Raw genomic sequence first — 27,102 nt, forward strand, 5'->3', positions numbered from 1 at the left:
TCATGCTTTTGTTACCTCCAGGTTGGATTATTGTAATGCCTTACTGTCTGGATGTTCCAATAAGTGCATAAACAAGCTCCATTTAGTTCAAAATGCAGCAGAAAGAGTCCTTACTAGAACTAGAAAATATGACCACATCACCCCTGTTTTATCCACACTGCATTGGCTCCCAATCAAATTTCGTATTGATTATAAAATACTACTATTGACCTTCAAAGCACTGAATGGTCTCGCACCACAGTACCTGAGTGAACTTCTGGTCCTTTATGACCCGCCACACCTACTTAGATCAAAAGGTGCAGGCTATCTGCTGGTACCTCGTATAGTGAAGGCTACATCAGGGGGCAGAGCCTTTTCTTACAAAGCCCCACAGTTATGGAACAGCCTTCCAAGTAGTGTTCGGGAATCAGACACAGTCTCAGCATTTAAGTCTAGGCTGAAAACATATCTGTTTAGTCAAGCCTTTTGTTAATGGTGCTTATGAGGTAAAGGTGTAGATCGAGAGGGTCCTCAGACATAGAGTGTTTTGGTAAACTGGGATGTACGGATGTCATCAGTCCCCCACTCGCTTGCTCACTGGAGTTTGTAAATGGTGTAGTGGCTGGCTGCTTTATGTCCCTGGACTCCCTCATGCCTGTGTTACCTTCTGGCTCTCCCCTTTTAGTTATGCTGTCAAAGTTAGTTTTGCCGGAGTCCCTGCTTGTACTCAGCACAAAATGTATACTGTACCTACTTATTCAGGTGACACTGGGCATACCTAATAACTTGTGTTTTCTTCCCCCCCCCCAAAAAAAAAAAAAATCTGTCCTTCTAAGTTACATGTCAATCCTGGGATCGAGGTGCTGACCTCTTCTGCTCCTCGGACCTGCCTGATCCATCCTGATGCCCTATGTCTGGTTGGAGTCTCATCACATCGCTCCTGTGGAGGACGGCCCCATATGGACAGTTGAAAGTCACACTTGGAAGACACTCTGGACACTTACAGTAATGTTTTTGTGGCTTTTGTGGACTACAGTTGGCTTGCTAACTTTGGGACTGTGGTTGTCATGAACAGTTTTGCACTCAAGTTTCCATTAATGAAGAGTTATAACATCAACAAAACTGACTTCATGTTAAAACTGTTAATGTTATAGTCATGTTGTCTGTTGTTGTCCAGGTGAGGATGGGTTCCCTTTTGGGTCTGGTTCCTCTCGAGCTTTCTTCCTCGTGTCGTCTGGGGGAGTTTTTCTTTGCCACCGTTGCCATGGACTTGCTCATTGGGGATAGATTAGGGATAAAATTGGCTCATGTCTTGGGTCATTCAGATTCTGTAAAGCTGCTTTGGGACAATGTCTATTGTTAAAAGCGCAATACAAACAAACTTGACTTTCACAGTTCTGCTTCATGTCAACCATTCAGGTGCAGTAACCAATTGTGCAATCAGCTAAGAAATTTTCACGACACAAAGCAATGACAAACAATCTAAGTTTGCTTGCAATTGCTCTGCTATTAAAATAGTAGTAAACTGATAAAAATCCTTAACCAGTTTCCTTCAGGCCTCTATATGATAATTTATTAACACAAAAGCTGTCATGTAATGCATTAAATGTCAGCACTGGACAGTGACCCTGGTCACTGCGTTCTGAACACTAAGCCATTTTTGGAATAGTTACATTATGCACACATATTTTGTCCCATCCACATTGATAAAATCAGTGCATTAGATTTTTACATAATACTGATAATTTATGTGTCAAACATTTGCGTTTCTCTCACAGGAAGAATTAAATAACAAAAGGAATGTTTGGAATGTTCACCGTATACAGCCCTCGAAAAACACCAATGTGCCTTATGGAATACCTGATGTCATGTTCATGGCACCTCATCTGTGGGATGCAGAAGACCATGTTGTTCCACTGAAAACTAATCCTTTAACTTGCTGTAAAGAGAACTGTACATTTTTAAATCCAGTCCCATGTGATGAATCCAGTCACATGTTTGATTTGTGCACACTCATAATGGAGGAAATAGGCTTGCAGTTCCCATCTACTAGCGCACAAGCACTTGACCTATATATATATCTCTAAGGCGCAGTGTTTACTCAGAATTAATTGAATAAGCAAATGGTCTGTTTTAGGATGTTTGGGTTATTTTCTTTGATTAAGTGTGGATGTATTCTGTATGCATGTGAGAACGTATATATATATATATATATATATATATATATATATATATATATATATATATATATATATATATATATATATGTATGTATGTGTGTGTGTGTGTGTGTGTGTGTGTGTGTGTGTGTGTATAGGTGTGCGTGCGCGTGCATTTTCATACCTGCACTTCATATACACTTTTTTGTTCTTGTTATTAAAGATTTCAAACAGTATGTAAATTATTATTTGTGGACATGTGACACTGGTAATACATAGGCTGAAATGTTGTAAACAGAATGGTGTTAATTGCGTTTTAAACATGGGTCAAGTATCACTTGCACAGTAGGCCCATGGATCAAGTATCACTGGGCCAACAGACCACTGTACAGCATTTGGCTAAGCAAAGGAGTTTTAACACTATACAAAAATAAATATTAAGAACATAAAGAAGGTGTCATCTTAATTTCTAACAAAATGTTGAAAGCACATTGGCTCCAAGTTTGCTGGAAGTATATAGGAGGTACAAATTCCTACTGTTAAATTCAGAGTAAAAAAAACTACAGCATTTTAGATAAGTACCTAATAAAGAAAATGTGTACACAGTTGAATTCAAAGTTAACAACATTGTTTTTGTCAATTTGAGATTAAAGGTCTACTAAGGTGACAATGTTGATTTTTTCACTATACATCTGAAATAGTGTATGAATGAGATACAACCATGACTTGCGGACAAACCCAAACTCTTTACCTGTAAAATGAGGCTGAAACTATGCGCTATCATGCACTTGTATGGAAAAAGGCAGAAATATTGCCGGAAACACCTGAACTGCTTTCTGAATGGTTTCCATAAGGTGTGATGTCACTTACAGATGGCCATATTCGACAAAATGGACCAGCACCAGCGACATTTCTTCACTGATTTCCTCGAGTATTTCGGAGAATTACACAAATAGTGATGATGATCATGATACACAAGCATTACCATATCAATTTGAGCCATGTACAATTCCTACAGAAGAAAGGAACACAGAAAAGTCCTCTGGGAATGATGGGTTGGAATTGCAGCACCAGCGACTGGGTCGAAATGACTGGTAAGAGTTTTCCTTAATATATTCTCAATAAAATTGTTCATTAATGGTACAGGCTGTTAGTATATTCCCAATAATTATTAGAAAATATTTATGATGTATTTAAAGCAACAAGTAATGGAAACATTATATTATATATATATATATATATATATATATATATATATATATATATATATATATATATATATATATATATATACTACTATTCAAAAGTTTGGGGTCACCCAGACAATTTTGTGTTTTCCATGAAAAGTCCCACTTTTATTTACCACCATAAGTTGTAAAATGAATAGAAAATATAGTCAAAACATTTTTCTGGCCATTTTGAGCATTTAATCGACCCCACAAATGTGATGCTCCAGAAACTCAATCTGCTCAAAGGAAGGTCAGTTTTATAGCTTCTCTAAAGAGCTCAACTGTTTTCAGCTGTGCTAACATGATTGTACAAGGGTTTTCTAATCATCCATTAGCCTTCTGAGGCAATGAGCAAACACATTGTACCATTAGAACACAGGAGTAATAGTTGCTGGAAATGGTCCTCTATACACCTACGTAGATATTGCACCAAAAACCAGACATTTGCAGCTAGAATAGTCATTTGCCACATTAGCAATGTATAGAGTGTATTTCTGATTAGTTTAAAGTGATCTTCATTGAAAAGAACAGTGCTTTTCTTTCAAAAATAAGGAAATTTCAAAGTGACCCCAAACTTTTGAACGGTAGTATATATATCATACTGAAATAAGCATAGTTGTTTACTTATAACTGGAAGACCATATACCGGTATTCTGTCACCTAGGTCTAGGCTTTATACAAATCACAGTCTTCAACAGAGAGGATGTTTTTAGATTTTTTTTTCTACAATTACTAACATGGTTACACACAAGTGAACAATATTTATAGAGTTGTTTTAGTTAGTCATTACCAAGGATATTTTGACAGCACTAAATCAAAGCAAGACATCCATCATACAACAAACATCAAGCTGCTTAGCTGCATCAACAATTACTATGTTTATGCCCAATGGAACTCAAAATAATGTATCTGCTTAATAAAACGTATCACACTTAATAAAAAGTTAGGGAAGCCATAAAAAGTGTTTTCTTACCCTTTAAACTTCTCTTTTGCAGACTACTGACCATGTCTCGTTTGTCTTGTCCACTTTTTGGCCGAAGATTATGGGAACCGCATCTGGATTCACCACTGGCTTGTACGGTATTCCTAATGCCTGGTGCATCTGAGTTGTTTGAGTGAAACATTCATTCATTCATTCATTCATTCATTATCTCTAGCTGCTTTATCCTTCTACAGGGTCGCAGGCAAGCTGGAGCCTATCCCAGCTGACTACGGGCGAAAGGCGGGCTACACCCTGGACAAGTCGCCAGGTCATCACAGGGCTGACACATAGACACAGACAACCATTCACACTCACATTCACACCTACAGTCAATTTAGAGTCACCAGTTAACCTAACCTGCATGTCTTTGGACTGTGGGGGAAACCGGAGCACCCGGAGGAAACCCACGCGGACACGGGGAGAACATGCAAACTCCACACAGAAAGGCCCTCGCCAGCCCTGGGGCTCGAACCCAGGACCTTCTTGCTGTGAGGCGACAGCGCTAACCACTACACCACCGTGCCACCCTTGAGTGAAACAATTTACTTCAAAATGTTCTAAGCACACGCGCTGTGAATGTACTGTTTTTGCACCCGAAAGACGATTCCAGTCAGCCTGTGAGAGATCTGTCCCTGTGCAGCAAATGGAATTTATCCATTGCCTTCTTACATTTTTGTCCTTTGGGAATTGATGCAGGCTAGTTTTTTCACTTTTGCCATTGTTGCATCCTCCCATACAACACCTGGATCCAACCATTACCTCAAATAATCTTAAAAAATACGAACGCAAATGATCCTCACTGTTCTCACTTCTCTCAATTATGGCGGTATGTACTGTGAGTGATGTCATCTGTTGGGAGCTTACGAACATTTCTGATTATCGATAGCATGTAAAATATGTGAAAGTAATTGGCTAACTAAAGTCATTTACTATCGTAAATGGGCAGAAAATGGGCTCTTATGTGGCTAAAAACCACTATTTGTTTGTTTAAAGTAAGAAAAACGTGTAAGGCAATTGTCATCTTAGTTGGCCTTTAAGTTCAACTGCATTAGATGACAGTTACTTATGCAATAAAACATGTTCTGTGTCTGCTCGATTTGGGAAAATTTACAATGTAAATGGATGAAGAATGAACACAAAACTCATTGTCATGGATACAAACTTAAATCTCTTTGCAACCCTTTTTTTCTGTGGGCAATATATAGACACAGAGGCAATACATTTTTGTTTCATCCTGGGTTTGATTAAATTTTAAGCCTGCATTTCATAAAATAACAAAGTTATAAAATGTAATAAATTCGATAACATTACTTTCAGTAGCATAAACTGAATCAACTTATCAATTATGTATGTCCTCAAAAGTAAAGTGTACAAAAACTTCTGCTGTTGATAGTGTCCGCCAAAATCTGGTGTGTCATCTTCTTTGAAAAGACATTAAATTACAAATACTGCCAAGTTATTAAAAAATTCTGCCAATATTTAATTTTATCTTATTTTTTAGAAAATTACTGCATAATCTGTGCTACATATTAGGCACAACATCACTGTCATTGTATACTGAGGTCCGATTAAAATACTTATGTAAAATGACAAAAACAAATTAAATAAATTAAGCTGCCTTATTACAAACCTTATGCAAATATATAATATATGGTACCAAGGTTGTTGTGTATAGCCACACAGAACATTTTCAGGCAGAATGTTTATATTACTCAAATAAAACTATGGTTGATGGGACAATGTGTGGCATGTGTTACAAATCTGGTCTAATAACCATAGACCCCAACATCTACAATAAACATTAATACAACAGTAAAACAGTGGTTCCCTGTATTAATCAGAATGGCCAATAAAATAAGTGATAATTATAATTTCCCTGAACATTAGTATGGAGGTGGAGGTGTGGTCGAGCACCAGTTTGTGAATGGAGAGCAAGGCCAGGTGAGGTGAGTGGTAAAGCGATCACACCTGAGTTTGATGAATGATAGTGTGTGTTTTCCATTTCAGTGACGACTAAGGGCTTAAAGGAGGAGAGAAAGAGCTGAGAGGAGGGGGAAATTGAGATCCAGCATAGAGCTGTTTGTGTGTGCCTGTGTGTGTCTTTGTGTGTTTTGGTGAGACAACTGAACAATAAGATAGCTGAAAAATGAATAGTAAAAATAAAAACGCCCATCAAAGTACCCTGCCTGTCTCCATCCTTCAGTGTCTCCCACAATCCTGAACTGCTACAATTAGTGTTTCAAAAAACAGATGCTACTCTAAATAACTTGCCTCTGATACCTACAGTACAGTAGCAAGAATGTTATTCAAAATTAGGGGCACAAATTCACATAACATGATAAAATGTTCAATACATCTTGCTATGAAATGCAATAAATAATCTGTGTGCAAACTGAACTTGACAACAAAGTTCCTCTTGAATCATTGTGAATCCCTTCAACTTGCCACTTGCCCTTAACTTCTCCACAGCCGACGTGATGTCTATTACTGTGGCAGCGAGGGCATGGCTGAGTGTCATTCTGTGAATGGAGGGCGGAGTCGGGGAAGGTGAGTGGTCGTACTGCTACACGTGTTGTCAATTAACGTGTGTTTGTGTGTCTCTTACAGTGATGGTGCCCTATAAAAGGAGTGAGAGGAATGGAGGAGGGGAGATCGGGGACCAGAACACGATAGTACTCTATGTGTGTACGAGTGTGTGTGTATGAGTGTGTGTGTCCCCAATGAAAAGAGTTGTGCTGAAAAGCAAAATAAAAGCAAACTTACAAGCAAATAACAGCCTGCCATACTTCTGTGCTCCACCCACATCCGGGCCGTTTCTACAGTGGTGCCGAAACCCAGGAGTGCAGAAGGGAACAGCCCCATGGAGTCCTCGCCGTTTAACGATCTCATCCATGCCCTCGCCACAGCACAGCAGAACCAGCATCAAGCACTGATCGCCCTCCAGAAGGAGCAGAAACAATGGTTCGAAGCCTTGATGCTGGCCCAACAAGAAGACCGCCAGGTGTTCTGGCACCTTCTCGCGTCAGCGGGGTTCACAACCGCCACCGGAGCGGACCCTCCCCACCTCATCCTAACAAAGATGGGTCCAATCCAGAAGCCTTCCTTGTGCTTTTTGAGCAAGCAGCGGAGGCGTGGGGTTGGCCGGTTGAACAGTGCACAGCTCGCCTCCTCCCCCTGCTGACAGGTGAGGCACAGCTTGCCGCGCTGCAGCTCCCCACCGACAGCCGGCTTGTGTACGCAGACCTCCGAAGAGCCATCCTCCAGTGTGTCAGGCACTCCCCAGAGTGACGCCAAGGGAATTATCGACCTGGTGACACTGGAACAGTTCATCGCGCGACTTCTGGAAGGAACGGCAGAGTGGGTCCAGTGGCATCGCCCGGCGTCGCTGGATCAAGCCATCGAGCTGGCAGAGGACCACATGGTGGCAGTTCCGATGGCAGGAAGACATGCTTCTCCTTCTCCTCTTTCCTCTCTCTCCTTCTCCCTCTGCTTCCCATCCTTGCCCCATTCCCCCACTGCGGGGGCCGGCTCCCCCCCAGCTGGCCCGGCACACCTGTGGTGTCCTCCCATTTTCCCCTTCCTTGTCTGTGTCTTCTCCCCCCCAGGTGAGTGATGTCCCTCCACACCAGAGGGAGAGCCTAGGCCGGTGTGCTGGCACTGCAGGGAGCCAGGACATCTCCAAAATCAGTGCTCTGTGATGGAGGTGGGCATGGTGGTCCTGGTCCCCGATGCACCAGAAACCGCCCTTGATCAGGCTGGAGCGTATCGTATACTGGTAAGTGTCCAAGGGGATATGTACCAGGCTTTGGTGGATTCTGGCTGGGCTGTAACCAGACCTCAATCCACCAAAGCCTGGTGCAAGGTGAGGCATTGGGGAGAGCACGAGTGGTGAAGGTGTTGTGTGTGCACGGGAATGTTCACAACTACCCTTTAGTGTCTGTCCACATTCTATTTCAGGGAGAAAAGCATAGTGTAAAGGCGGCGGTTAACCCTTGTCTCACCCACTCACTGATTTTGGGGAATGATTGGCAGGGATTTAAGGAGTTAATGACACGCATAGTAAGGAGTGGGTCCTGCAGTAATCCGTCTGGGGAAGACCCCAGACTAGCATTGGCGGGAGAAGCTGCCGCAGAGCCGTCTATGTCAGCACCGTGTCAGGGCGATATGTGGAGTGAGGAGCACCCCACCCCTCCTCCCTCTTTCAGGGATTCCCTTGGGGATTTCTTGTTAGAGCAGTCATGAGACGGGACTCTGCAGCATGCATTTGACCAAGTGAGAGTAATCGATGGTCAAATTCTCCAGCCAAACATGAAGCTGGCTTTCCCCTACTTTTCTATTATTAAGGATAGGTTATACTGAGTGACGCAGGACACTCACACTGGTGAAAAGATAACACAGTTATTAATCTCAAAGAGCCATCAGGAACTCATATTCTAGGCGGCTCACTTTAATCCCATGGCCGGACATTTAGGGCAGGATAAAACACTAGCCTGAATAATGGCCCGGTTCTATTGGCCAGGGATTCGCGGGGATGTCCGTCGGTGGTGTGCGGCGTGCCGTGAATGCCAATTAGTAAATCCGATGGCCACTCCAAAAGCGCCTTTGTGCCCTCTCCCTTTAATCGAGACCCCTTTTGAAAGAATTGGGATGGATCTCATCGGGCCATTAGATCGATCAGCACGGGGATATCGCTTTATTTTAGTTCTGGTGGACTATGCAATGCGATATCTGGAAGCAGTGCCTCTCTGCAATATCTCAGCACACAGTATTGCAGAAGCGCTCTTCTGCTTTATCTCCCGGGTCGGGATTCCGAAAGAAATCCTGACAGATCAAGGCACTACATTAATGTCATGCACACTGCGTGAACTGTATGGATTACTGGGGATTAAGCCTATCCACACCAGTGTCTATCACCCACAAACTGATGGCTTAGTGGAATGTTTTAATCAAACTCTCAAAAACATAATTCAGAAGTTCGTAAGTGAAGATGCACATAATTGGGATAAGTGGCTCGAGCCCTTGTTATTTGCAGTATGAGAGGTCCCGCAAGCCTCCACAGGTTTTTCACTGTTTGAATTATTATATGGGCATAAGCCGCATAGCATTTTGGATGTGCTACGTGAAAACTGGGAGGAGGGACCTTCATCTAGTAAGAACGAAATTCAATACATTTTTGACCTGTGCACCAAACTCCACACACTCACGCACTTAAGCCAGGAGAATTTGCGGCAGGCACAAGAACGTCAAATCTGACTGTACGACAGGGGCACGCGCCTTAGACAGTTCACACCGGGAGACAAAGTACTCGTATTATTGCCCACGTCGAGCTCCAAATTGATTGCCAAGTGGCAAGGGCCCTTCGAGGTCACACGGCGAGTTGGGGACGTCGACTATGAGGTGAGGCGAACAGACAGGGGTGGGGCATTACAAATTTACCACCTCAATCTGTTAAAACATTGGAATGAGGAGGTCCCCGTGGCATTGGTGTCAGTAATCCCGGAGAAGGCGGAGCTGGGGCTGGAGGTTCAAAAAAGAAAATTGACATCACCAACCACTCCAGTCCCTTGTGGAGACCACCTCTCCCCGGCCCAACTCACGGAGGTAGCCCAGTTGCAGAAGGAATTTTCCGACCTATTTTTGCCCCTGCCCGGCTGCACCCACCTCATAGAACACCACACTGAGACGCCCCTGGGGGTGGTAGTGTGCAACCACCCTTACCGCCTGCCTGAACACAAGAAAAAGGTGGTCCGGGATGAACTCAAGGCCATGCTTGAAATGGGCATAATCGAGGAGTCCCACAATGACTGGAGCAGCCCAGTGGTCCTGGTCCCCAAGACTGATGGGTCGGTCCAGTTCTGTGTGGACTATAGAAAGGTCAACGTGGTGTCTAAATTTGACGCATACCCAATGCCTCGCATTGACGAGCTGCTCGATTGATTAGGCACTGCTCATTTTTATTCGACACTGGATTTAACGAAGGGATATTGGAAGATCCCCTTGACTCCTCTATCCTGAGAGAAAATGGTCTTTTTGATACAGTTTGGCTTACACCAATTCATCACACTTCCTTTTGGGTTATTTGGGGCTCTCGAGATGTTCCAGCGGCTCATGGACAGGGTTCTCCGCCCCCACACCACCAACACAGCTACGTATCTCGATGATATTATCATCTTTAGCAATGACTGGCCATGGCACCTCGAACACCTGAGGGCCATCCTAAAGTCGCTGAGGCGTGCGGGTCTCACAGCTAACCCAAAGAAGTGCACAATTGGGTGGGTGGAAGTATGGTATCTGGGTTTCCACTTGGGCCATGAGCAGGTGCATCCCCAAATTAATGAGACTGCAGTGATTGCGGCCTGCCCAAGGCCCAAGACCAAAAAGGGGGTGAGACAGTTCCTGGGGCTGGCTGGCTACTATTGTAGGTTCATACCTAATTATTTGGATCTCACCAGCCTGCTGACTGATCTCACTAAAAAGGGAGCACCAGATCTGGTCCAGTGGATGGAGCAATGCCAACAGGCTTTCTCTAGGGTAAAGGCTGCACTGTGTGGGGGGCCACTGTTACACTCCTCTGACTTTTCTCTCCCCTTTATTTTACAGACAGATGCATCAGACAGAAGGCTGGGGGCCGTTCTGTCCCAGAAGGTGGAGGGGGAAGAACGCCTGTGCTGTACATTAGCCGGAAGCTGTCAATGCGGGAAGGCAGGTACAGCACGACAGAGAAAGAGTGCCTAGCCATCAAGTGGGCGGTCCTCGCCCTCCGGTATTACCTATTGGGATGCCCTTTCACCTTCTGTTTGGACCACGCGACCCTCCAGTGGCTCCACCGCATGAAGGATGCCAACGCGCTGATCACCCGTTGGTGTCTTGCCCTCCAGCCATTCAAATTCGAGGTGGTCCACAGGCCGGAGGCGCAGGTGGTGGTGGCGGATGTCCTGTCCCGTCAAGGGGGGGGGGGGAGTCCGCTGCAGGCCGGACAGCTCCCAGGCCTGAGTCGGGCGGTGGGGGTATGTGGCAGCGGGGGCTTGGCCTGGTCTGTGAATGGAGGGCAGAGTCAGGGAAGGCGAGTGGTCGTATCACTACATCTGTTGTCAATTAATGTGTGTTTGTGTGTCTCTTACAGGGACAGCGCCCTATAAAAGGAGTGAGAGGAATGGGGGGGGAGATCGGGGACCAGAACATGATAGTACTCTGTGTGTGTATGAGTGTATATGGATGAGTGTGTGTGTCCCCAATGAAAAGAGTTGTGCTGAAAAGCAAAATAAAAGCAAACTTACAAGCAAATAACAGCCTGCCGTACTTCTGTGCGCCACCCACATCCGGGCCGTTTCTACAATTACTCACAGAGAACTTGCAAGTATCTTGTTGAACTCACTGTGGAGATCTGGATAGCTGTGATACCCTACTGGAAACTTTAAAATATTTCCATGTGTGTGTCTGTGGTCTGTGAAGAAAATCAGTTGTTTCTATTAACTCAACTGGCTAGTCCATCACATTTGACCCTGTATAAAAACAAAGAAACCACTCAAGGGGGTTCAAATCTTGCCTGGCTAACACGACTTCAAAGCTCTCCGAGCTATTGGTCTGGCCAAGATATTAAGCCCAACCGTTTCCCAGAGCCCGTGGTTGACCCGCCTCCCTGAAATGCCTCAGTTTGCTACTGGTCGAAGCCAGAAAAGGCTGTGACGAAGCTTAAACCAATCACATCACTCTTTCCTCTGACGTATGCGATGCGACGGGGCTAACTGGTAGATTAAACTCTTACCGAAGCCGGTCGGGAGCAAGGCGAAAACGTCCTTCCTTTCAATAAATACCTCCAGGGCTGCTCTTTGCTCCGTTTTCAATGAGAACTTCCCGTTGAATGCTTTCAATACAGCATCTATGCGTAATAGATGCGGAAGCGTGAATGAAGCGCTTCCGGCATAGATTCTGTAAACAATCTATGGCTTCCGGTCGCAGTTCTACTACGTCAGTGCCTTGAACACGCCTCTACCCAGGGCCGTTGGAGATGCTCAAAGTTGATTGGTTCCCGATTTTTCGGGAGCTTGGAAGAGCTGTAGATAGCTTGCCTGGCCAGACTAAGCTTGCAACAGGCCCTCGTGTTGCGTCACGCTTAGGATGGGCGGGCCCAGGCTAGTTCAAATCTGCTTCCTCAATTTACCTTTGTAATGTGAAATGACTATTTGGGGTGGTGCCATCTGTTTTGGAAAATGCAGCAACTCCTTAACTGTTTTGGCGGTTGGTGTTTTCTTTTTAATTGTTTGATACAGATCATATGGTGGTAGCACACTTGCTATGTACATCACAATGGGACACCAACACTCAATTATGAACACTGGGATGTACAAGAACTTTGTGTCCCATGTGTGCCAGCAGAGGTGTGAGGTTGTCCCTGGTAGGGACTTACTTGCACTCATATGCATTAAGGACATCAAACAGGTCATCAGTATCAACAGAATCAAAGTTATTTCAATCCTTCAGGAGGACTGATCTTTCTTGTTCAGCCTGGTTGTGGTCTGGGTGTGGTGCCATAAATTACCTCTTCCAGGAATGGCAATGCAAGTTTCACTGGGAAGTAACTTGCTTCCACCTGACTGAACGCACTACTGCCTGCCACTGTTCATATTAATAGGCTACTGATAAAGGGTGCTTTTACATCCACTCCAGTGTGCACATGTTGTAGAAGTCAGTCCAAATTTCAGATAAACAGTCTTGAAAAACATCACTTCCTTCCCCTTCTTTAAGTTCTCTATTTGGTAAATGCATCTTGATTGGCAGTGCAATGCTCATAATATCTGGATTTTTAAAAGCACTTATTAGAACAGTGAGACAGTGTCCTCTTCTGACAATCAGTGTTGTGGTACATCAACATCTAGTGCTAGAAGGACATTCTCTTCCATCGTTGTCCTTGTTGGAGGATCAGACTGTGGTTCATCAAGTATTTGATCTGGCAGGTCATCTTTTTTCAGAATTAATATCTATCACTGATGGAGCTTGGCTGCTACTCCGGCTAATCATGGTAATTGTTTCAGGAGCAAGATGTGATTCTTCCAAGGTTTGAAGATGGAGATCCTCCCATGGCAATGTGTCATCCATTTGGGTATCTTCACCTGTGGAAGCTCCAAAAACAATTTCAAGGTCAAGCTCCGACTGAGAATTTTTGTTTTCCATATGTAGAACTTTGGTAGTTTCATTCTATCCACATTCAGTGAGTTCTATAACTGGGAAGGGTGCGATGATTGAGAGTCCTGCCTCCTCGCTTTCTGAAGATTGCTTTTCTGTTTTCATTTTGGTACAAAGAAACAGTCTCACAATTTTGACCCTGCTTTCACCACACAACTACTCCAAAGTTTTAGACATTTCAACATGTGCCTGCGAGGATTCAATATAAGTAGAATAGCGTGAAAGATTTTTCTTCTTTTTTTGACAAATCATTTGGGAAGAACATTTTTTTCAGCCATATCTTTTACATCTTTCACAGTTGTGTCATTGTACATGACCAAGTGTCTTGTTCCTTCACCATTAATTGCCTTAACTTGTTTGTACCATTACTCTTTCTTGTTAATGTTCATCCTTCCAACCTCAGTGCACCTCTTTTTCTTTTTTGCACTTGTGTTTCCTGTCCAAGAAGAGTTCTTTTTTCCAGCTTTTGTCATCACCAACCAACAGTCTCTGTTGCAGCTTTCTAAGTATGATATTTTTCCTGGATTGTGCTTGATGTGATGTGCTGGCTTGTCTCCACAAGGCCACAGCAGAGATTCTATCTCCAGCTTTAGTGATCTATTTTCCCAGGTCTCTGTCTGTCATTAGAGGAATCACTGATGCATCAATCTAAATAAAAAAATAATAATTTAAACTATTAAAGTATATGGATTATATTTGTTTCCATGTTCAATGAGAATCAGAGTCAAGCTTATTGCCAAGTATGTTCTCACATACAAAGAATTTGCTTTGGTGATTGGTGCTTGAACAGTTAAGATAGAAGAATTAAAAAAAGACAAAAGTAGTTATATAAATAGAATAAAAATTTGGATATCTACAATATCCAAATTTGAAAAGTGGACATTTTTAAGGGGTATGTGCATGGGTTGTTTTGAAGTCCAAGCTGTACAGTATGTCCCAGAATGTGCAAAAATAGGTCACATGATGAAGATGAAGAAGAGTCATGACATGAATGTGTGAGAAGAAGAGAATATGTGCAATGGATTAAATAAATAGTCAAGCTGTACAGTGTGTGCCAGAATGTGCAATAAAAGTTCACAGAATGAAGATGAATTACATGACCATGAAATGTGCAAAATCGCTGTTCAGAGATGAAGTGCATTAATGTCACAGATTGAAAGTGTGAGGTTAGAGTCAGTGGGGATCTCTGACCTTATTGATGAGGCCAGCTGCAGTGGGGAAAAAGTTGGCCTTATGGCATGAGATTTTGGTTCTAATGGACCGCAGTCTCCTACCAGAGGGGAGTGATTAAAAAAAGTTTGTGTCTGGGGTGAGAGGGGTCGGTCACAATCCTTTCTGTTCTCCTCAGGGTCCTGGACCCATACAGGTCCTGAAGAGACGGAAGGTTGAAGCTAATCGTCCTCTCAGCAGAGCAGATGATGCGCTGCGGTCTGCCCTTGTCCGTGGCAGTGGCAGCAGCGTACCAGACGGTGATGGAGGAGGTGAGGATGGACTCGATGATGGTGGTGTAAAAGTGCACCATCATTGTCTTTGGCAGATCAAACTTCTTCAACTGCTGCAGGAAGTACATCCTCTCTGTGCTTTCTTGGTGAGAGAGCAGGTATTTGTCTCCCACTTAAGGTCCTGAGTGATTATAATGCCCAGGAAGTGGAAATACTCCACAGAGGTTACTGGGGGGATTCAAACAGGGTGATGGGGGAGGGTGTGGCAGAGCTCCTCCTGAAGTCTGCAATCATCTCCACTATCTTTAGAGCATTAAACTCTAAGTTGCTCTGCCTGCACCAGGACACCAGATGGTCAATCTCCCACCTGTAGGCAGACTCATCCTCATCAGAGATGAATCCAATGAGGGTAGTGTCATCTGCAAATTTTAGGAGCTTGACAGACTGATGACTGGAGATGCAGCTGTTGGTGTACAGGGAAAAGAGTAGAGGAGAAAGGATGCAGCCTTGGGAGGATCCGGTGCTGATGGTTTGGGAGTCAGAGACGTGTTTCCCCAGCTTTACGTGCTGCTTCCTGTCAGATAGGAAGTCAGTGATCCACCTGCAGGTGCAGTCAGGCACACTCAGCTGGGAGAGTTTGTCCTGCAGAAGAGCTGGGATGATAGTGTTGAAGGCAGAACTGAAATCTACAAACATGATCCTAGCATAGGTTCCTGGGGAAGCCAGGTGCTGGAGGATGAAATGAAGAGCCATACTGACAGCATCACCTGCAGATCTGTTGGGTCTGTAGGCGAACTGCATGTGGTCCAGGAGTGGGTCAGTGATGGCTTTAAGGTCATCTGTGACCCACTCCTGGACCCCATGTAGTTTGTCTACAGACCCAACAGATCTGCAGACTTCAACACTTCAGTATTGTTTAAAGGTTATGTCAATATTTCTAAAATAATTAAGATAAGATAAAGAAGTATATAACAACATCTTTAGGATGCAGAGAAATTAAGCTAGGTAGTGGTAGCATGCCTGCTGCTAGCTGGCATTAGAGAAAATGGCAACCACTTCCTAAACTGCAACAATTATTTAAATACCTTTGTTCACAGAAACAAGAGTTGTGTAAAATGGCTTAAGGGGCATACACACAAGAAGTGATTTGCTGTGATGTGTTGATGAGCGACCATGTAATGTCAATGAAAGTCAGCAAAATATAGTGATGATGAGACATGAAGTAGCAGGTACAGAGTTAAACTGCTCTCAACTTTGTGGAGATATGATTGAGGCTGACTACAAATAAGAGCGAAAGGATACTGTTGATGGACAGATGACTTCAACATTGAGTTCCCAAAAACATTTATCATAAGGAGACAAAGTTCATGAATTTGGTTCCTACATCAAAATGAGCAAGAGTTGGAAGGAAATCACTTGAAGCCACAGGATGTTATTTATAGGCATTGGTCTCCCACCAGAATGTGATTATTTATATACTTCTGGTTTGTTTCTTGGGTGAAATGTTTAGCCAGTCATTTTTGATAAAAAGAATCAGTGATATAGCCATTGTGCTCACTAGATATCTCTACAGTAGTGGTGTCAAACTCCCTTGTGTCAAACTTTTCACTGAAGGGCTATGCCACCAAATTTATTTGATGCTCGTCAACCTAGAATCCATACAGATAAAGGGCAACCATGAAGTCTGCATTATGATTTATTTAGCTTACTCAAGAACTCAAAGTTCACACACTGTTTCAATGTACATCAGTAATTATGCACATGACTTACACTACATTCACACTTCAGTTTTTCCTGTCAATCAGAATCTATTCAAGATTATTCAGAATTTACTTTCAATAGCAACATTATGACTAATTTCCAATACATTTTTTTGATGTTTTTAGCATAGAACTGTTGAGTACAGTCACAATAACGTACATTCAATAAGTCCACAAGCTACAAACGTGTCTGCCCTCACCACTCAAAAACTATGTTACAGTAAAGTGTGTGTGTGTGTGTGTGTGTGTGTGTGTGAGAGAGAGAGAGAGAGAGAGTTTCAGTTGCTTTTCCCTGACATAGTCAGTAGCCTATTACTTGAAATAGTGAATGGATGATGAATTACATTTCACAGTAGACCGTTGATGTATGGGCCATTTTGAACCTCCATACGGGTTGGATGTGGCCCACAGGCTGCATGTTTGACACCCGTGATCTACAGTTAACTTATCAGACAGCTTAAAATGGTGTCTTAACAAAGCTTTACAGAAACCAAAAGAAGCCACAGCTTTGATCTACAAACTGCACTGTCTGTAAACTAAAATAAATTAAACATATGTTAGTTGTGACTGTTGAAGTGTAGCTCTGTTCATATGTATCCACTAGTGATATTATTTATAGTCTTGTTCTGAACTAGCCAGCTTCTGCTTGTTTCACTCAGAAAGATTTGGGGTAGGAAATATATGATAGATACAGTACTTAGGCAACCAGAACCTGGAATGTCTGGGAGATGAGTGAGTTTCAGTGACAAAGCAATGGGTGAAGAAATCACCAATTTCTTTCAGGTTAGCTATAAATATGTGCAAAACATGCTTGCTGAACGTTAACACTCCTGTTTGAGATGTTCAGTGTAATTACTCTGTGCTACATATTTTTGTTATTACTAAACATTATTTCGATGTTAAGACACCTATTTTCATCAATATATTCAACAATACAATCGACAAAATGGGATACCTATGACAATAATCAGCAAACCAATATGGCATCTTATTGTGCCAGAAGTAAAGAGCTTGTGTCCTATCTAGTTATTTTGGGATCTCTATGGCTGTGTAATACCTGAACAAATAAAATTAAGAATAAGACTAAATAGAAACTAAGCTAAAACTAGTCAATTCCTCAAAATAAAAATAAAACTACTTATGCACTTGTAAAACTAACACTAAACTGAGAAAAAACACCTGAAAAATTAAATAAAAATAAAACCTAATGAAAATTTCAAAACTATAACAACTCTGGTTTGTGTGTGTGTGTGTGTGTGTGTGTGTGTGTGTGTGTGTGTGTGTGTGTGTGTGTGTGTGTGTGAGACATTTGCATATGACAGGTGACATGGTTTATGATGATAGAGGGTTGAAATAAAGTGTTACCAAAACATCTACCCGAATAATGACATATTTGTTAAATGTCTGTTTGTGATAATGAAAACTTTTGAAATGTGATCTAATCATACCTTAAATCTCCCACTGCCTTTTTGTCTGGTTCTCTTGCAGTTTGCCTATACTATAAACAACAATTTTTTTATTCTATAAAATCTACAGAGTAATCTAGTAATCTATCTGCAAAACGGATATATTCATACAAAAAAAAGGCAAAATGCAGTACAGGCACTTATCTCTCAGATCCAGTTAATTATTGTGCAGCTACATGACAAGTATCCACACCTTAACCTCTGCTTTACTTTCTGTACTCTTTGCCCCTCAGTCTGCAGAAACTATACAATGACTTTTATCATGTTTAGTTTCCTTGGGGTTATAAATAAGAAGTTGAACATATGTGAAGTCCTTTTGTGACCCATCACCAAAGTTATTTTAACACAAGAGACTGATGGTTGTTTGACCTGCACACTTTCAAGCAGTGGATAGATAGATAGATAGATAGATAGATAGATAGATAGATAGATAGATAGATAGATAGATAGATAGAAATTGGAAGTGAAAGACAGGACTGTAAGCATTGGCCCTGTTCTCATCTCATTATCTCTAGCCGCTTTATCCTTCTACAGGGTCGCAGGCAAGCTGGAGCCTATCCCAGCTGACTACGGGCGAAAGGCGGGGTACACCCTGGACAAGTCGCCAGGTCATCACAGGGCTGACACATAGACACAGACAACCATTCACACTCACATTCACACCTACGGTCAATTTAGAGTCACCAGTTAACCTAACCTGCATGTCTTTGGACTGTGGGGAAAACCGGAGCACCCGGAGGAAACCCACGCGGACACGGGGAGAACATGCAAACTCCGCACAGAAAGGCCCTCGCCGACCCCGGGGCTCGAACCCAGGACCTTCTTGCTGTGAGGCGACAGCGCTAACCACTACACCACCGTGCCGCCCGCATTGGCCCTGCTGATAATTAAAAATAAAAAGTAAAATAAGGTGATTGTTGACTCACCAAAATTATCATGATAATAAGATCTAAATGATGATGATGATGATGAAGAAGAAGATTATAACAGTTAGCAGGAGTAAATATGCTGAACATTGCCCACAACCAAACTTGGCTGATAGGCAGAATAGCTTCCTAATTTAACGTCTTGACCACCAATTAAAATATAACAATGGGAGTCATTTTCAATTAAATGATAATGTTGCTTTGTTTGAATTATTGCCGTTACTGCTCTAATTGAGTGCTATCACACTGTGAGAAAATGGAATGTGACAAATATTCAACTGTAACACCAAAGACAGATGTATGTAGGTTCCATCTCAAGATTTTTACTCAGTGAGATGTATGTATTATACAGTATATACCCTTTATGGGCAAAAGTTTGTACACAGTGGGCACAGTGAGGTCGGTGAATACATGGTTTGTCAAGAACTCGACTGGCTTGCACAGAGCACTGGTTTCGACCTCAGTGAACATTTCTGAGATAAATTGAACTGGTTGTGTGCCAGACCTCCTCGCCCAATATCACTGCCCAACCTCACTAATGCTCTTGTGGCTGAGTGTCCAGAAATTCCCACAACGATGTTCCAAAACCCAATGAAACCTTCCCCAAAGTGTGTAAGCTGTTATAGCAGCAAAGGGAGGACCAACTTTGGAATGGGATGTTCAACATGCACATACAGTATGGAGAGTAGGTATCCACATACTTTTGATCACAGTGTGTATAATCCAGTGCTGTAGTCAAGTCACTAAACCAGGGGCGATTCTAGCATCTGATCTTTGGGGGTGCTTAGCCCCCAGAGCTGACAGAGGCACCTGGCTTGAACGACAGTGTTTCCACGTTTATTCCGCATTTAGACTAGACTTAACTAGACAAGAAGACTAGACTTATGCAATGTTTTAACAGAAGCTGACCCAATAAACTATGATATCTACACATTTACGACCACTGACACAAATATTTACGTTATATTTTTAACTAAACAAGACCTACTACTGCATTTGTAATGTTGGAGCTATTCATTTTGAACAGTGGTAATTGTTAATTAATGTGTTATTGTGTATTGTGTAATAATAGTGTGTATTATTATGATTTTACATTAGTTTACATTAGTTTATATTTTTTGTTATATTTGTTATATTTTGGTCGTGTTCTTTTGATAGTCATTTGTTTAATTGTTTGCTTCGTGCATGTACGTTTCAGTGTCTGTTTTGATTAATTTGCTAATTATTATGATGTTATTTATGATAAATATATAAATATAAATATATAAATATATAAATGATAAGCAAACGTAAACGCTATGTTACATTAAATAAAATTGACTAACACACGATGGTCTAGCACCGTAGCACTTGTACAGCTCTGCACAAAAGTATCTCGATATGGATGATAAATGTCGTTTTTATCATTCTGTTCATAGACCAGGGAACATCAATATTGCATTATGCATATTATTGTGTTGTGTTTAACAACTGTAACTCCAGTCCGTACCTTCACATCTCGCTATGCCAGTAATACTCAGGTGCTATTCGAGTTCCTCATCGGCGTGGAATCCAGTTAAAAAAAACACCATGTCGTAGCAAGCACTCGCGCGGACAGGCAACCCAATCAGAGGGGACGCAAGGAGGAGAGGTATTTTACTGCTCATAGAACTATCACGTAATAGGTGAATTCAAGAACACACACACGGCCGCGCACACATTCATTGCGCAGTGCGCAAGGGCACTTATTTCTGAAAATTACGTCCAAAAGCAGTGTTTTTGAGGGTGCTGAGCTAGGGGGTGCTGAGCTCGTTTTTGGGGGTGCTTGAGCACCCCCAAAAATAGGCTAAACACGCCCCTGTACTAAACCTTGAGTCCGAGTCCAGTCTCGAGTCCTCAGTGTTCAAGTCCAAGTCAAGTCCAAGTCATTAAAGAAAAGTTCAAGTCGAGTCTGAATCAAGTCCACTATTGATCCGAGTTGAGTCCGAGAAAAAGACTCCTACCGCACCATTTGACAGTGGCTGTTGCTGCCTTTATGTGAAACCGTCTCTGCTGCTGTGTTGGACTAACGTTACTGCTTGATTGCTCCATTTTAGTGAATAGGCTACAGAAAAAAAGCTTGTTCATTGCTCACCAAGCCCTGCCAACTATCAACAGGGCAAATAACATGAGAGAGGGTTAACACTAGCTAGTTCATTGGTCAGTAAGCAAGCCCCGCTATCAACAGGGCAATGAACATAGTGTGTCACTTATCTCTCTGTGTGAAGTCTTGCCAAATTACGATTGAAGTTTGAGGTTATCCCCATCGTCTCCTTGATAATTCTCTACATATGGAACACATAGCAGTGCATTTTTTCACACTGCATGAGAAGTCTGAATAAGCGAAGTAGACAATCCTAGGGGCGTTCTCTCCAGGCATTTTAGTGCCATTAACATTAGTTTGTTCCTGAACATGATATATGAAAAGGTGAATGTGCATTCTCTTGCACAAAATTAGTATAAAAGTTCATGTAGATATAAATATCTTATGCCAAATTATTATGGCATGTTACAAAAAATAAAGAAAAATCTGAGTTCTCATTTCCAATTTACCAGTCTGAATGCAGTTAATGCACGAGTCCAAGTCCGAGTCATCAGTACTCAAGCCCAAGTCAAGTCACGAGCAGTGTTAGTTTTTGGCAGATATTTTTGATTTAATTTTAGTCTTAGTCTTTTGGACGAAATGCTTATTAGTTTTAGTCACATTTTAGTCAGTTCTATCCTTGATAGTTTTGGTCTAGTTTTAGTTGAAGAAAACTAAAAGGGTTTTAGTCCAGGTTTAATCATTCATTTTAGTCGAAAAAATAATTACTTTAAAACATTAAATTAGGCCAAAACAGAGATAGGAAATTGTACTCGAGGTTGACAGGTTGTGCATAACATACTCTCTACAAAAACGCTGTCTAGTGCGCATGCTCTCTACATAAACGCTGTCTAGTGTGCATGCTCGCTACAGAAACGCTGTCTAGTGCGCATGCTCTCTACAGAAATGCTGTCTAGTGTGCATGCTTTCTACAGAAACGCTGTCTAGTGTGCATGCGCTCTACATAAACGCTGTCTAGTGTGCATGCTCTCTACATAAACGCTGTCTAGTGTGTATACTCTACATAAACGCTGTCTAGTGTGCATGCTCTCTACATAAACGCTCTCTAGTGTGAATGCTCTCTACAGAAACGCTGTCTAGTGTGCATGCTCTCTACATAAACGCTGTCTAGTGTTTATACTCTACATAAACGCTGTCTAGTGTGCATGCTCTCTACATAAACGCTGTCTAGTGTGCATGCTCTCTACAGAAACGCTGTCTAGTGTGCATGCTCTCTACAGAAACGCTGTCTAGTGTGCATGCTCTCTACAGAAACGCTGTCTAGTGTGCATGCTCTCTACAGAAACGCTGTCTAGTGTGCATGCTCTCTACAGAAACGCTGTCTAGTGTGCATGCTCTCTACAGAAACGCTGTCTAGTGTGCATGCTCTCTACAGAAACGCTGTCTAGTGTGCATGCTCTCTACAGAAACGCTGTCTAGTGTGCATGCTCTCTACAGAAACGCTGTCTAGTGTGCATGCTCTCTACAGAAACGCTGTCTAGTGTGCATGCTCTCTACAGAAATGCTGTCTAGTGTGCATGCTCTCTACATAAACGCTGTCTAGTGTGTATACTCTACATAAACACTGTCTAGTGTTTATACTCTACAGAAACGCTGTCTAGTGTGCATGCTCTCTACAGAATCGCTGTCTAGTGTGCATGCTCTCTACAGAAACGCTGTCTAGTGTGCATGCTCTCTACAGAAACGCTGTCTAGTGTGCATGCTCTCTACAGAAACGCTGTCTAGTGTGCATGCTCTCTACAGAAACGCTGTCTAGTGTGCATGCTCTCTACATAAACGCTCTCTAGTGTGAATGCTCTCTACAGAAACGCTGTCTAGTGTGCATGCTCTCTACATAAACGCTGTCTAGTGTTTATACTCTACATAAACGCTGTCTAGTGTGCATGCTCTCTACAGAAACGCTGTCTAGTGTGCATGCTCTCTACAGAAACGCTGTCTAGTGTGCATGCTCTCTACAGAAACGCTGTCTAGTGTGCATGCTCTCTACAGAAACGCTGTCTAGTGTGCATGCTCTCTACAGAAACGCTGTCTAGTGTGCATGCTCTCTACAGAAACGCTGTCTAGTGTGCATGCTCTCTACAGAAACGCTGTCTAGTGTGCATGCTCTCTACAGAAACGCTGTCTAGTGTGCATGCTCTCTACAGAAACGCTGTCTAGTGTGCATGCTCTCTACAGAAACGCTGTCTAGTGTGCATGCTCTCTACAGAAATGCTGTCTAGTGTGCATGCTCTCTACATAAACGCTGTCTAGTGTGTATACTCTACATAAACACTGTCTAGTGTTTATACTCTACAGAAACGCTGTCTAGTGTGCATGCTCTCTACAGAATCGCTGTCTAGTGTGCATGCTCTCTACAGAAACGCTGTCTAGTGTGCATGCTCTCTACAGAAACGCTGTCTAGTGTGCATGCTCTCTACAGAAACGCTGTCTAGTGTGCATGCTCTCTACAGAAACGCTGTCTAGTGTGCATGCTCTCTACAGAAACGCTGTCTAGTGTGCATGCTCTCTACATAAACGCTGTCTAGTGTGCATGCTCTCTACAGAAACGCTGTCTATTGTGCATGCTCTCTACAGAAACGCTGTCTAGTGTGCATGCTCTCTACATAAACGCTGTCTAGTGTGCATGCTCTCTACATAAACGCTGTCTAGTGTGCATGCTCTCTACATAAACGCTGTCTAGTGTGCATGCTCTCTACATAAACGCTGTCTAGTGTGCATGCTCTCTACAGAAACGCTGTCTAGTGTGCATGCTCTCTACAGAAACGCTGTCTAGTGTGCATGCTCTCTACAGAAACGCTGTCTAGTGTGCATGCTCTCTACATAAACGCTGTCTAGTGTGCATGCGCTCTACATAAACGCTGTCTAGTGTGCATGCTCTCTACATAAACGCTGTCTAGTGTGCATGCTCTCTACATGAACGCTGTCTAGTGTGCATGCTCTCTACAGAAACGCTGTCTAGTGTGCATGCGCTCTACATAAACGCTGTCTAGTGTGCATGCTCTCTACATAAACGCTTTCTAGTGTGCATACTCTCTACAGAAACGCTGTCTAGTGTGCATGCACTCTACATAAACGCTGTCTAGTGTGCATGCTCTCTACAGAAACGCTGTCTAGTGTGCATGCTCTCTACATAAACGCTGTCTAGTGTGCATGCTCTCTACAGAAACGCTGTCTAGTGTGCATGCTCTCTACAGAAACGCTGTCTAGTGTGCATGCTCTCTACAGAAACGCTGTCTAGTGTGCATGCTCTCTACAGAAACGCTGTCTAGTGTGCATGCTCTCTACAGAAACGCTGTCTAGTGTGCATGCTCTCTACAGAAACGCTGTCTAGTGTGCATGCTCTCTACAGAAACGCTGTCTAGTGTGCATGCACTCTACATAAACGCTGTCTAGTGTGCATGCTCTCTACAGAAACGCTGTCTAGTGTGCATGCTCTCTACATAAACGCTGTCTAGTGTGCATGCGCTCTACATAAACGCTGTCTAGTGTGCATGCTCTCTACATAAACGCTGTCTAGTGTGCATGCTCTCTACATAAACGCTGTCTAGTGTGCATGCTCTCATGATGAACACACAACTACCGTAGAAGATGACCATGCTGTCCGTTAATGTAAATATGATGGCTAAACGTGCTGCTAACGTTAGAGTAGCCAGGTGTGCTGCTGCTCATTTAGACATATTAAGGCATAGCAACAGGTCTGAAAAGCTACATTTCCCCCCGTATGTTTCACAGTAACTCAAATATGGGTCAATATATGACAAAGCATTCAGTTGCTGTCCCACCAATAATCCCTGCAGGACAAGTTTTACTCATGACATGTTAATTGAATTTAAGTTAGCTTAACCAAACCAACTTTAGCATGAAGCTAGCGGTCCCATTCATTTTCGCCAGGTCACGGTGTTTTGGAAAACTTCATAGGAAATTCATCACAGACCGATTGTTGAGTGACATTAACCAAAGCTAGCAAACGTATACATGATCTGTTAACAGGACTTCTTGTAACGTTAACTTGCCGTCGCAGAAATAGCAGCATGGTGAGCCTTTAGATGCCTCTTGAGGTTGGTCGTATGCTTGCCACGTAGTTTATAGCCACAGCGTGTACCTCTGTCTCCCACCACAAGGCATTCTGTTTTATTTTCTGCTGGATTATGTGTAAAGTATGTCCATAAATCATCGTGTCTTTTCTGCCCACCAAGCCCTTGTGCTGGCGTTGCCAATGGTCCATGAACTGTGTGGCTGCCTAGGTGTGCACTGTGCCCGGACATGCTCGGAAGTGGGCGTGACCAAACAAGGACAGGATGCAGGTGCATTGCTGATATTTTCAGCATTTGGCAGATAGGTTGCACGCGCCGTTGGAGGAAACGCCATACATTTTGATAGTCCTATAGCCAACCCACTAACATTTTCGTCTCATCTTGTCTCGTCAACAAAAACAACAGATACGTCTCGTCATATTTTCGTGATCAAAGAGTTATGTTTAGCTCGTCACTGTCTCGTTTTAGTCATGAAATAAAGGTGCTTTAACGAAATCATTTCATCATCATTAATGAAAACAACACTGGTCACGAGTTGGACTTGAGTCCGAGTCCTGGACTCGAGTACTACAAGCCTGATGTAATCTGTTGTTTTCATGGCTTGACATGTACACTGGGTTCTCTGGTTTCGTCCCACCTCACAAAAATGTACTTGTATGTGAATTGAGAACTGTAAATTGCCCAAAGGTGTGAAAGTGAGTGAAGGTGAGTATGTGAAATGTACTGTATGTGCATGATGCTCTGCAATAAACTACTGTCCCTCATGCTCACTGTTCCTGGGATAGAGTTCAGATCCACTTTCAACCTAGCCAGAGTAAAGTGGTGACTGAAGATCAATAAATTTAATGAACCAATTTCTGTGGTGATGCACAAGGAGTGAAGGGTGACAAAAATCCTGTTGTGCCTGTGACTTTAGAACAGCAGCTGCTATTTTGAATAAACTTTTTCACCACCTACAGTTTCAGAGGTATTTTGTTTGAAGATTTCAAGTGTTTTTCCCCACTCTTTCTCAGTACAGAAGCACAGACAATAAGTGTGGGGACGGGGTTGATATGATGTGTGAAACTAATATCAATTGTTAATACGAAAATATAGATGTATATAAATTTATTTCAAATAAAGGTTGGATTTTTCTCTTTTTTCAGTGTGAGATGAAGCCACTTCACCAAAAGTTGGATTTTTTTTCCTGTGAAAATTAGCTTATAGCAGTATTGACTTGAAATCAGTTAATATACAGACACGGTACTCGGTTAAATCAATAACACCAGGCATACACGTATACATGTATCTGCTTTGAGACAGTAATCATCAATATTATTGTTATCACTCATATAACTAATGTTAACTGGCTAGCTTGTTGTTAATGCTACTTGCTTTGTTGCTCATGCTACTTGTTATCACACTTTTGTGGCGGCATCCACTTTGTTTTTTCCCCACTTCATATGCCGGACATGCCAAGGTGAAACATTACTTTATTACAACATGCACATTACCATTTTGAAAGCTTCAAAAATGTAGAATTATCTCACCATATAACTGACTTTCTACCATTTTTTTCTCTGTTTGTTGCTTGCTAATGTTTTTAGTTTTTTCCTGACTACCACCTTAACTGCTCAGTAAAATCTTAACAATAAAAACTTTCTGATTGACAAATATATCATGCCTGTTTTATTTAAAACAATTAATTAATTTATTCATTCATTCATCTTCAGGTCACTGTCACAGTGCATCCAAAGCTGTTTAGTAAATGGAAAAAAAAAGTAAGGTGCTGCTGCATTGACAAACAGTAAGCATTCTGGCATTAATATTATTGTCAGTGT

The sequence above is a fragment of the Neoarius graeffei genome, chromosome 7, assembly GCF_027579695.1.
Source record: "Neoarius graeffei isolate fNeoGra1 chromosome 7, fNeoGra1.pri, whole genome shotgun sequence".
NCBI classification, from domain to species: Eukaryota; Metazoa; Chordata; class Actinopteri; order Siluriformes; family Ariidae; genus Neoarius; species Neoarius graeffei.